The sequence below is a fragment of the Mandrillus leucophaeus genome, unplaced genomic scaffold, assembly GCF_000951045.1.
Source record: "Mandrillus leucophaeus isolate KB7577 unplaced genomic scaffold, Mleu.le_1.0 Scaffold434, whole genome shotgun sequence".
Lineage (NCBI taxonomy): Eukaryota > Metazoa > Chordata > Mammalia > Primates > Cercopithecidae > Mandrillus > Mandrillus leucophaeus.
In genome coordinates, this window is record NW_012104632.1 from 1450938 (window position 1) to 1464979 (window position 14042).

The following is a 14042-nucleotide window of genomic DNA, read 5'->3' on the forward strand; positions in this document are numbered from 1 at the left end:
AGAAAGAAAGTGACTTGGGGCATGAACCTACTCTGGGGGCGGCAGGGGACATCAGGGGTGCCCTCGGAGAAAGCGATACTTGAGTGAAGATCTTAAGGATGATGGGGTGCCCATGACTTGACAAACTGGGAAAAGAACACTTCAGGCAGAGAAAGCAGCAGATGCTGTGCAGCCTGAGCTTGGGAGTGTCTATCAGGTATCTTGGGGGGCCACTGAGTGGGCAAGTGGCTATGTAATTCTAGAACTAAAGGAAAAGTTGGAGATAAGGATTTCGGAGTCACTGGATATGATGTGACATTTAGGGTAATGGGACTAGAAGAGATAAAATGGGGGTGGGGGAGATACAGTAGAAGACAGAACAGGACTAAGGACTGAACCCAGAAGTGTACTAATATTCTACGGACGGACAGAGTAGGAAACGCCAGTAAGGAAATCTGAGACGGGGCTGCCAGTGAAGAGAAAGGAAATAGAAGAGTTCAAGCTAAGAAGTGTTTTAAGATAGGGATGGTCAGCTACATCGAATGTAGCTGCTAAGTAAGACAGAACTAGCCACTGGATGTCGCAAATGGAGGTGTTTGATAAACAAGGTGTTTACAAGAACAGTTTTGGTACCAAAGACAAACTGTAGAGGGCTGAAGAGTAAATGGTGGACAACTTCTGGTTTCAAATAATTTCTGTGCCCCTTCTCTCAAAAATAGTATAAGACAACAAAGAAAATGAAGACAGAAACAAACTCCAAGGTCCGTGAAACTAGAAACTAATCCTGAACCATGCTAACAAAATAGAAAGCTTATCAAGTGATTATAAACCACTCTGCATATAAGCAGCTAAGTCCAAATGCCTGCAGAGAGTCCTGTGGGACTCAGACAAGCACAGGGACTGGAGCAAGCTTGTTCAACCTGAGGCCCATGGGCCACCTGTGGCCTAGGACAGCTTTCAATGTGGTCCAACACAAATTTGTAAACTTTCTTAAAACATTACAAGGTCAGGAGCAGTGGCTCACACCTGTCATCCCTGCACTTTGGGAGGCCAAGGTGGGTGGATCACAAGAGGTCAGGAGTTTGAGACCAGCCTGACCAACATGGTGAAACTCCGTCTCTACTAAAAATACAAAAATTAGCCAGGCGTGGTGGTGCACACCTGTGGTCCCAGCTACTCAGGAGGTTGAAGCACAAGAATCGCTTGAACCTGGGTGGTGGAGGTTACAGTGAGTCGAGATTGTGCCACTGCACTCCAGCCTGGGCGACACAGCGAGACTCTGTCTCAAAAAACAAAAACAAACAAACAAAAAAACCAAAAAGAGTTATGAGATTTTCTTGCAATTTTTTTTAAAGCTCATCAGCTATCATCAGTGTTAGTGTATATTATGTGTGGCCCAAGACAATTCTTCTTCCAATGTGTCACAGAGGAGTCAAAAGACTAGATACCCCTGGACTAGAGGGTCTAGGCCCTGTGGAAGGAGGGTTACTTAAGTCTGGGTAAGAGGCACCCCAGTTCCTCCTCATGCTCCATGTACCCTTTCTCTCCTCCACAGAGAGAAGGGAAAGCTCTGCAGGGCATGAATCAACGAGGGTCCATGTGGGTAGGGAAGGCCAAGGCCTCTGCACAGACAGACTATGTGCATCTCATGGGGCTGTCAGCATAGGGATTCCAGAAGAAGCCAACAGAGGGAATATGGATATTATATTTAAAGAGATAAACAGCTGAGAGTTTTCTAGAATAAATAAAGAATATAAATCCTCAGGATAAAAGTGCAACAGTCCCTAAAAGAATGTTAAAATGAAATTTACATCTAGATTCACTGTGGTGAAACAAAAGAAAGAAATCCTTAAAAGAAAAGCAACCAGGGATAAAATACAGACTGTTTGGAAAGAAAAAATAAACTGTTAGCAAATAACAGCAACAAAAACTATAAGATACTTGGGTATTTTATATATATATATATATATATATGGCCTTGACAGAAAAAAATGAAAAAGATAGTAAGGGATATTTTTTCAAAACCAACCCTAGTGATAATAAAGATACCAGTTCCATGAATAGGAAGATGCAAAACTGTTAAGATACCAATTTTCATCAAATTAATATGTAAATTAAATATCATTCAAAATAAAATCTTAACAGGGTGTTTTGTTGGAACGTAAATGCCAGTCCTCAAATTCATGCCGAATATTTAAGGTTTGCTTTTTAAAAACACCATGTTGGGAGAAAGAAGCCCGACCCAAAGCCTGAAAACATGATTCCACTTCTGTGAATGAATTAACCTAAACCACACACTAAGCAGTAAAACGAGACAGCAAAGCGCAAAGATGATGATGGTGTGTGCTAGGAGGGGTCACAGAAGGGAGGGCGAAAGAAGGGGAAAGGGGTCACAGGAGAGAGGTGGGAAGGAAGGGGGGCACCATGGGCTGCGGGGCTGGCCAGGCATGGTCTCTACCTGCATAGTGGATTATGGATATATTTGCTTTATAGTGATTTACACAGCTTCGTGACAGTTACAGTTTGTGTTATACATCACAATTGAGTTAAAAGACAAAGAAATAAAAAATCCAGAAAAGGCAAGGCAATTTTAAAGAAGCATAAGTCCTATCAGATTTCAAGACATACTATAAAGTTGGGCTACCTAAAACAGTGTGGTCTTTATCTAGGGTTACTTAAATAGACCAAGAGAACAAGAGCTTAGAAATAGGATCCCTAGTGTAAGGGCACCTGGTATTCAGCAGACATGGGTAGACTAGGAGGGAAGGGGCACATGGGCTATACACGAGGAAGAGAAAGAACAGGGCCCCTTCCTGACACCAAACATAAACTTGCAATGGAATAATAACTCAAATAGAGTTCATAAAATTGTAAGTCTTTCTGCACAAAATACAGAAGGAATACCTTTTTGGCACTGGGGTGGCAAAATATTTTAAAATAAGAAACATAAGGTACAAACTAGAAAACACACGTTGGTCTACTTTATAATTTAAAAGCTGTAGTATGCCAAAAGCTACCATAAATGAAGTGAAAACACAAGTAAGAGGCCTGAAGAAGGTACTCAGAATTCATACAGCCAACCAAGGCAGCATTCAGAACATATCAAGAAACCCTAAAAATGTGTAAGAAAAAGCCCAGTTTTAAAAGCATATGAATAGGTAATTTCAGAAAAGAAAACTCAAATGGCTAACAAACTCATGAAAAGATGTTTATCCTCACTTGTTTTTAAGGGACTGAAATCTAAAATGAGCAATCTCAAATACAGCAACAACTGGCAAAAACGTAAAGGTCCTCTATCATCCAGTTTTATCTTTTTTTTTTTTTTTTCCATTTTGTGGCGAATGGGGTCTTGCCATGTTGCCCGGGCAGGTCTTGAACTCCTGGGCTCAAGCATCCTCCTGCCTCTGCCTCCCTAAGTGCTGGGATTCCAGGTGTGAGATTTTGGTAAGGATGGAGGGAACTGAGAACTCTCACACAGTCCCAAGGGAAGGTGAAGCTATGGTGCCTCTGGGGAGCAATGTGGCAACACCAAGTAGAGCGGCCACGTGCTTTGAGGCACATTCCACTGCAGCCCTGCATGAGAGAGACAGGAAGCAGAAACAAATCATCCCCAGGAGGGGAACAGCTGAAGAGTGGGTTATCCATACAACACAGTACTATACAGCCATCCAGATGAACTCCATGTGTGTGTACTGACGTGTTTAAACGGAAAAATACACATAAGAGGTATCACATGTTGCGCTTATCTTCTTGCAAAATTTCAAAAAACAAAATAATAGTCTATGCTGTTTGTGCACACATCTGTCTGCAGTAACTACAGAATCACAGAAAGTAGCCTTTGCTGTAGAGGGGTGATGGGGGACACGGTAGGGGGTAGGGAGTGGCATTCTTTGTTACAAATACATATTTTTAATGAAGAGAGATACATCAAGTCAATATGGAAAAAAAAAAACAGTAATGAATTGGAGGTAAGGAAGTAGAAATCCCTTTTCTGAAGATCTGGTATAAAACAGAAAATGGGGTATATATCAGCATTACACTGATTTCAGCAGAAGATAGCAAAATGTTATAAACATAACAAAATATTAAAAATATAAGACAAATTAGAGCTGTGAGATCTGAATTAAGTACAAAATTAAACATTTTTATTTTTCGGTCTCAAAGCATCCAACTGTCATTGTTGATTTGTTCATTGCTCCCATTAGCTATTTTACCTTCATGTATCTGGAAGCTGTTCCTGTTTGTGGACGCTGTTCTTAGGCACACAAACACAACTGACCCTCTCGTCACAACAAAGTATTCTGCTGCGTCTTTAGTAATACTCATAGAGAAATCTACTTTGTCTGATCTTAATACAGCCATTTCAGCTTTTTTTATGCTTACTGTCTCCATAATATATCTTCACCCTTTTAATTTCAGGCTTTTTTCGTGACTTTGTATTTAAAGTGTGTCTTGTAGATAGCATATGGCAATTTTTTTCTTTTAAATTAGTCTGACAATCTCTACCTCTTGATTGGAGTGTTTAGCTATTATTCATACTTAATGTATTTGATTGAATAGCTGGATTTTGCTATTTGGTTTCTGTCTGTCTCAACTGTTTTTTACTCTTTACTCCCCCTTTCCTACGTTCTTTTGTACTATGAAATATTATTTAGTATTTCGGTTTTTTTCAGCTATATATCACTGTATTTTTCCCCACATATTTGCCCTAGAAATTATAATATTAATTCAAAATTGAGCATAATGCATTTAGAGTTAATACTGAATTACTTCATACAAAACAGGAGAAGCTTGCAAGACCCTACAGTAAGTCCTCACTTAACTCACTGATAGGTTCTTGGAAACTCCAACTTTAACTGAAACAAAGTATAATTTTGTCTTCTCAATGCTATAATGAAAAGATGCTGAATGAAATGACATTATTTGAATGATGTTTTGCTTAAAGTTGGAATTTCCAAGAACCTACTGACAAAGTTAAGACTTACTGTAGTTCCATGTAATGTCTTCCCATCCACTGCGCTACTTCTGTCATATGTTACACCTATATACCTTAAAAGCTCAACAATACAATGTTGGTTCTTCTATGCTCACGCCTGTAATTCCAGCACATTAGGAGGCTGAAGGAGGAGGATCACTAGAGGCCAGGAGTTCAAGACCAGCCTGGGCAACAGAGCAAGACCCCATCTCTACAAAAAAATAAGAATAAATAAAAAGAATCAGCTGGGCATGGTGGTGCATGCCTGCAGTCCCAGATACTTGGAAGGCTGATATGGGAGGATCCCTTGAGCCCAAGAATTCGAGGCTGCAGTGAGCTGTGATTGCACCACTGCATCCAGCCTGGGTGGCGGAGCAAGACCCTGTTGCTAATTTTTAAAAAATCATATTTTTAAATAAATTAAGAAAAATATAATGAAAATGCAGTTTTCGTCAGTATTTAAGGAGCTCACAATTTGGTAGAAGCTCTTAATTTATGGGGGGAGGCCACAGACAACCTTAAGAAACTGAGGAAGGTTAAAGATCTTCACACTCCCGTCCATGCCGTCCCTGCCCCCACAATGACAATGAGACATGAGTATATACTCACAAAACTATGTATTCCATTTCAGCAGGACCAGTCTGTGAAGAATATGGATCCTCCACCCAGTAATAAACAAAAATAAGACTGCAAATTCCGGCAGGGAAGTAGGGCTTTTGTGTTCATCTGCTTACATTTCTATCCTATCTATCTAAATATAAACTCTGAATGGGGAGGATTTGGGTTGCTTTTGATCACTACTTGGCCTCTGCACTTAGAAGAGTGTCTGGCACATGGTACTCTAAGTATTTCCCGGGTGAATGGTGAATTAACAAATGCTCCACAAAAATAAATACATTATCTTAGATCCTTTTAAAGGAAATTGGAAAGTTATGCACTCTTTTTGGTTCCAAGTTTATACTTTCCCATATGATAAAAGATAAAGAGTTCACTTGTCCATGCCACTGGCACACCAGCATGACCTCAAGTTGTCAAATAAAGTGCTACTGCACAATGTTTTGAGATTTTCACAGAGGAGTAAAACATAAAGTGCTTAAAACCCTATTCTATGGAAATATGGGACAAAAATAATTACATTAGATTTTGGCATTAATTAAGTCATTAAGTAATCACTTAATTACTGCCAAAAGCTTTGAGAGAGCATCAGTTATTATAATACTACCTTAAATTTACACATTATATTTTAATTTTTATTATCTCTCTTTTTTTTTTTTTTTTTTTTTCCCCCCTAGAGATGGGGTTTCGCCATGTTGCTCAGGCTGGTCTCAAACTCCTGGCTTCAAGTGATCCTCCCATCTTGGCTTCCCAAAGTGCTGGGGTTACAGGTGTGAGCCACCATGGCTGACCTAATTTTCATTATCTCATAAACCTTTTTTACATTGGGTCTTCTGAATGAGAGAGTTTTCTTGAAATCCATAGACCCTGTGAAAAGCAGGCTTTAGAAAAAGACCATATGCTTGGATTTGTGTGTCAAGGGGCTAGGGGAGCTCTACCAAGGAGGTCTTGCAGGTCCTCAGAGCTGGGGAAGCCAAAGAGCAAACGGAGGGGCCACTGAAAAAGAAGGCAGCAGTGGTGCAGTCTCTGGCAGGCAAGGGGTCAGTGCAGGATGACCAGATAAAGCAAAAAGGAACAAGGAGCATATGCCTGGGAAGACAAGCTCGAGCTGGAGTTTGAGCACTTGGGCAACAGGAAGCAGGAACCCTGTCTAGGAAAGGGGACGCATGGTCACGCAACCAGAGAACCCCTGGCCCACATCCAGCTGATAGTCTAGGCCAAAAACCCAGGCTGGCTCCGCGTCACAGGGAGCAGAACCCCATATGCTAACAGCGGAAGCTGGGACCTTGTAAGTCTGAGAATGTAAGGCAAGAGGAAATGGTTTTCTCTTAGTCCACTAATAAACATGGACATCGATTACACTGTTCTTCAGATTTTCCAGATGTTTAGCCGTTTTAGGAAGGGAATCATGAAATAATGCTCATCAGGCAAATAATTTAATTTGCTGGGTAGAAAACATGCAAAACACTCTTAATCATAGACAGTAAACTTCAACTGTCCTCTGGTCCTGTTTAGTACTAGCCTGAAACCACAACAGGCAAAGGTTAGAAACCATGACTTTGCAATGACACACAGGTGTCGACTGCTTTCTTTGGCCAACTGTGGCTGAACAAAAACCCACAAGGCAAGCTGGGCCAACCACCAGTCCCACATTCAAGAAACCGACCATCTACTGGGACAACAGGACAAACCTAGGGGGCTGCTTTCCCAGGGGCATGATATTGCCTCTGCATGACAAGGAGCAGCCAAAGGAATAAACGTCCCCTTGCAAATGAGCCCCAGCACACAGACTTTGTGTGCCCTCAAGGCCTGTGGTAACCAGACCCACTGAGACCTCATTTATTCACTCAACAAATATTTACTCAATGCTAACATGTGCCAGCCTATGTTCTAAACACTGGAACATAGTAGAGAGCAAAACAGAAAGATACTTGCCCTGATGCATCTTACATTTTCCTATTCCTTCTTCTGCACTGAAAATGTTAGAGAGAGAATAAGGGAACTTTGTACCTTCCCTAATTTATTATCCCAAGAATGCGAATGCAAATTAGAGATGCCCAAAGTTATTTCTGCCATTTGTGAAACGTTTTGAATAGATTATTCTTTTCATGAGAGACAGAACCAGGTGCCTGTCGCAGTTACTCTGAGACTTGTTATTCTTTAAGTGCAAAATTGATTCAGATTGAATTTTCTATAGCTTTTCTATCTCATATGAGGGAATAGAAATATTAAACTAAAAAATTTTGAGGTACCCAATGAAAATGCTGGCTATCCTTCTGATTCTTGGAAAACCAAATTGGAATAGAGACAGAAATAATTAGGCTAATCGCAGATCATTCATTTCTCACATACTGTCTTAGAAACCTGCTCTAGGCTTTTCCTTTCGGGAAACCATGCATGAGGAGGATTAGGTCAACTATGCTAAGTAGAAAACTTCAAACAACAGTGGCTTAAATACAAGAGAAGTTTATTTTACCTTCATATTTAAAAACCTCCAACCATCTTAACTATAGTCAAAGCAGTCAGAAGAAAAAAATAAGAAAGGACAAAAAGGACAAAAGGTGACTTTAAGGAGCCTTCTCAGAAGTCTCACGAATATGTGTGTTTATACTTCAATGGCCAGGATGCCAGGACTTAATCCAGTGGTCAGACTGAGATATGAAGGACACTGAGATATGTGATCTCAGCTGGAGGCACTGCTGGCTCAGAAATACACTGGGAGGCAACTAGAGCCTCTAGCACATGGAGAAAACCATAATCAGGTGCTTATATGTAAACAAACACCTTCTAATATCTATTTTAACATGGAGACCATCCTCCTTGAAAAGTTACAGGCACTTTCTTAAATGGATTCAACAAATGAAAAATAAAAATATGGGCTTATTTCAGTTGAAACTCATTTCTTACTTTTGATGAAAAACAATAAACTAAAAGTGAATGTGAAGATCTAAAAGATTTGTGGATTTATAGATACAGCCTCAATGGTGAAAAACTCAATGTTTTCCATCTAAGACCAGGAAGAAGCAATGATATCCATTCACCACTTTTATTTAATATTCTATTAGAGGTCTTAGCTAGCATAATAAAGAAAAATAAAAGGCACAAATTGGGAAAGAAGAAATAAAGCATATAAACGCATAAAATTTATTTCCAGATGACACAGACCATCTATGTTGAAAACTCTAAGGAATCCACAGAAAAGCTACCAGAAATAATAAACACATTTAGAAAAGTTGCAGGACACAAAAATGAAATACAGAAATCAACCGTATTTCTTTTTTTCTTTTCTTTTCTTTTTTTTTTTTTTTGAGACAGAGTCTTACTCTGTAGCCCAGGCTGGAGTGCAGTGGCATGATCTCAGCTCACTGCAACCTTGGCCTCCCAGGTTCAAGGGATTCTCCTGCCTCAGCCTCCTGAATAGCTGGGATTACAGGTGCCCACTACCAAGTCTGGCTAATTTTTGTATTTTTTAATAGAGATGAGGTTTCACCATGTTGGTCAGGCTGGTCTTGAACTCCTGACCTTGTGATCAGCCCGGCTTGGCCTCCCAAAGTGCTGGGATTACAGGCATGAGCCACCGCGCCCGGCCAATCAACTGTATTTCTATACGCTAGTGACAAACAATTGGGAAAACATTTATAAAATCAATTCCAATTATAATAGCATCAAAATACCAGAATTACTTAGGAATACATCTAATGAAAGATGTGCAAGGCCTATACATTGAAAATTTAAAAACTGCAAAAGGGAATTAAAGAAGAGCTAAATAAATGTAGAGACTTATCATGTTCATGAGTTGGAGAACTCAGTGCTGTTAAGATTGTTGTATTAGCTGTTGATTACTAAGCAACAAATTACCCAAGACTCAGTGGCTTAAAATAATAAGCATCTATTATCCATACAGTTTCTGTGGGGGCAGGAATGTGGGAGTAACTCAGCTGAGTGGTTATGGCTCAAGGTCTCTCATGAGGCTGTAGTCAGTCAAGATGTCAGCCTATCTGCATTCATCTGAAGACCTGACTGGCACTGGAGGATAACTTTCCAAGGTGGCTCAAAAACACACCTAGCAAGTTAGTGCTGACTGCTGGTAGGAGGCCACACTGTTGGCCACGTGGACTTCTCCACAGGTCTGCTTAAGTGTCCTCATGGCATGGCAGACGGGCTCCCCAAGGGCAAGTAATCCAGGAGGGAGCAAGATCAAAGTAGCTGTGTCTTTTATGATCTGCTCTTGGGAGTCACATTCCATCATTTTTGCCACATTCTATTCATTATAAGTATCACCAAGTACAGCTCAAACTCTAGCAGAGGAAAAATAAGCTCCATCTCTTGATGCATAAAAGAATCTGTGGAAACACTTAACAACCATTACCACGGCAATCCTTCCCAAGTTGATCTAATGTTTCAATGCAATCCCAAGCAAAATCTTGACTCTTTCTCCCCTTTTTTGAAGAAATTACAGGCTGACTGTAGAATGTATATTAAAAGTAAATGTCCTAAAATAAGCAAACCAGTTTTAAAAAAGAAAAACAAGGTGGGAGGACTTATATTGCCTGATTGCAAGACTCACCATAAAGCTGGAGTAATCAGTGCAGTGTGGTATTGGCGTAACGACAGATATATAGATAATTAGGAAAGAAAAGAGTCAAGAAATAAACCTATACTGGTCAACTGAGTTTTGGTGCCAAGGCCATGCAATGGAGAAAAGGGTCTTTTCAATAACTGGTAATGGAACAACTGAGTATCTGTGTGGAAAAGAATAAATCTTACCCTTTACCTCAAAAGAATTATACTCAAACTGGATCATAGACCTAAATGAAATGGCAAAAACTATTAAATTCTAGAAGAAAATATAGGAGAAAATCTTTGTGACATTGGATTAGCCAAGATTTCTTAAAAAGAACATCAAAAGCACAAACTATTTTAAAAATCAGTTAACAATGAATGAATCAAGATTTTAAAATTTTGCTTTTTGGTAACAGACAAGCCACAGATTGGAATACAATTTTCATAAAACATGTCCAACAAAGAGCTTATATTCAGAATATACAAAGAATTATTTTAACTCAATTAAAAGATAAATAGCCCAATGAACAAAATGGATAAAAGATTTGAACAGATACGTCACAAAAGAAGATATGCAAATGACCACTAAGCACATTAAAAAAATGCTCAACTTCATGAATCATTAGAGAAATGCAAATTAAAACCACAAGATACCACTGCATACCCAAAAGAGTGGCTAAAGCTAAAATGACTGACAATATCAAGTGTTGGCAAGGGTGTAGAACATTTGGAAGTTTCATACATTGATGGTGGAAATGCAAAATGGTAGAGCCATTTTGTAAAATAACATGGTCATATTTCCTAATGTCAAATATACACTTTTCATATGACCCAGCAATTTCGTTCCTAAAGAAGGAAAACATATGCCCACACACAAATGTGTACACAGATGTTCATAGCAGCATTATTCATAATAATCCAAGCCCAGAAGCAAATCAAACGTCCATAAATTGGTGAATGGATAAACAAAGTATGGTACATGTTGCATCCATACTATAGATTAATACTTAATCTATTAATTGTTACTTAATACAATAAATGAAAAATTAATTTAAAAAATTGGTGAATCTCAGAAACATCATGTTCAAATGAAAGAAGTAAAACACAAAATACTTCATATTATACAATACTAAGTATATGAAATTCCAGCAAAGGCAAAACTATAATGACATGAAGATCGGTGGTTACCTGGGGCTGGCAGTTAGATGTGGGGAAAGACAGCATGGGGCATGAAGACACCATTCATGGTGAGGAGACTGCTTTCCATACTGATTATGGTGGTGAGTACACGACTGTATACAACTACCAAAGTTCAACGTACTATACACTTAAAATTGGTGAGTTCTATTGTATGTAAATAACATCTTAATAAACAAAAAAAGGGAAAAAGAATTTTTTAATAAAAAAGAATGTGAAGATCTAGAAAGATCTAAAATAGATACATAAATCTTTTAAATTTTATAAGAGGTAGGATTTTAGCAGAACAAAAACAAGCTTTTAACAACAAAAAACTTCTGCTGCTTTGAAAATGTTCTCAGCTATCAACATAAACTAACATGAGAAGACCTTTGATAACATCCTATGTTGTTTATAAATAATAAATAAATTCAAAACAACACATGTCAATTTTATCATAGTCCCTTCCCAAAGACAGAAAGGAAATATCAACACAGTCAGTCCCCAAAGACAATCATTGGACACTTACATTACACACACACACACACACACACACAGAGAGAGAGAGAGAGAGAGAGAGAGAGAAACCAAAAACCAAAAAACAAAAGTACACAGTTTAAAGAGATAATCAAAACTGATGAAAAAATTTTAATTTCTTGATAAAAAGACAATGCAAAGACCCCATGGGAAAATGTTCTGTGCTGCAACGGACATGATAATCTACCAGTAATCTCTACAATGTATAAGTAAGGGTGTTTCTTGGCAACCTCTTCCTTATCTCCACTTCTTTTTCCTTTAATCAGTAACTCTACTAAACCAGCCTAATATACTTTAAATTATCCTTTAAGTTTTCTCTAAATGTTTCTTTACTTCAGATTGAGTATGACAATGCAAGAAATGCAAGACAATGAGTTTGCTGAAGGTGAGGTTTAAGCTGCACTTTCAACTAAGCATGGAGAGACGACCAGTTAAATATCTTGATGATTTTAGAAGAGAAAGCACAGCTATAGGCCACATTCTTCATATTAGGAAGAAAATTGAGACTGCTAATGAGAAAAAATTTTCCTTGGCTATTGGTCAGCATACAGAAGGCTGCAAAAAGTTGTTGATTGTGTCTTTCAGGGCCTCTGGGGACTTTGAAAACCTCTCTATACCCAAGATTGCCCTCCAGAATCATGTCTCCATTGCTGATGAATGGGGCCTCATCCTAGTGGTGTGGCTAAGGGAAACTTTAAGAATAACTGTCTGTGCATCTTGTGGCTGGAACAGACATGGACAAGAGCCTTGAAATGTGCAGTGTAAGGTGCTGGACTCCCTGGGCCTGGAGCAGAACACCTGGCCTTTGTCTTGGCTCTACCACCCATCATTCGTGCAACCTGAACCTCAGCCTCGCTATCTTTAAAATAGACAGTCCAGGTACTCTACCACTATAGAGAACACATCAAGAACCTAGTAAGGCAGTACACGTTGCAAGCATCCTGACAATCATGTAGTATAATGTTTTACAACACAGAAATTATTTTTTGACACTATTAAGTTTTTAAACTAAAAAATTATTTTTAGAATGTGTATCAAATAGACTTTGTGCTAGGCAGTGAAGATTATGAAGAAAAACATATAATTCCTATAAACTAAAAGGACTCTCCTACAATTCAATACCAAAAAACTAATAACCTAGTTTAAAAATGGGCTAAGGACCTAAATAGGTATTTCTCCAAAGAAGACATACAAATGGCCAATAGGTACATGAAAAAATGCTCAGTGTCACTAACCATCAGGGAAATGCAAATCAAAACCACAATGTGGTATCACCTCACACCTGCTGGGATGGCTATTATAAAAAAACAAAAAACACCAAAAGACAAGTGTTGGTGAGGATGTGGGGAAAACTGGAACCCCTGTACACAGCTGGCAGAAATGCAAATGATACAACTATGGAAAACAGTATGGAGGTTCCTCAAAAAATTAAAAATAGAACTAACATGATCTGGCAATCTCACTATTGGGTATACATCCAAAAGAAATGAATCAGGACCTCAGAGAGGTCTCGGCACTCTCACGTCACTGCAGCGTTATTTGCAATGGCCAACACGCGGAAACAACCTACGTGCCCATCGATAGATAAAGGGATGAAGAAAATGTGGTCCATGCATACAACGCAATACTATTCAGCCCTTCAAAAAGAAAGACATTTTGTAATATGCGACAACGTGGATGAAACATGAGGACCTATATGCTAAGTGAAACAAGCCAGTCACAAAAAGACAAATACTGCATGATTCCACTTATACGAGGTATATAAGATGGTTAATTTCAAAGAATCAGAGAGTAAAATGGTGGTTGCTAGGGGCTGGGGGCAGAGGAAAAAGGAGAGTTAAAAATCAGCAGGCATAAAGTTTCAGTTAAGCAAGATCAATAAGCGCCAGAGATTCGCTGCACAACCCCCTACCTACAGTCAACAATAACATACTGTAACTGAAACATTTAAGAGGGGAGCTCTCATAAATAAAGTCAGGACTGACTCAGGAAAAAGGTTGAGCCAGGACTTAAATGAGTAAGATTTCCTAGAAGAAGGGATATGTGAGTGAAAGAGGGGATATAATTGGAAGAAACTGCATGTGGTTATGCAAAGCTATCTTTTAAGAGCATAGACACAGGCCGGGTGCGGTAGCTCACGCCTGTTATCCCAGCACTCTGGGCGGATCACGAGGTCAGAAGATCGAGACCATCCTGG

The 14042-nt window shown here is 39.1% G+C and overlaps 1 protein-coding gene across 3 annotated transcripts in view; it reads right to left on the reverse strand.

Annotated features, from left to right (window-relative positions):
- The window catches only part of UBAC2 (UBA domain containing 2), a 186071-nt gene that overhangs the window by 47349 nt on the left and 124680 nt on the right, over positions 1-14042 (reverse strand). The window lies entirely within an intron of this gene.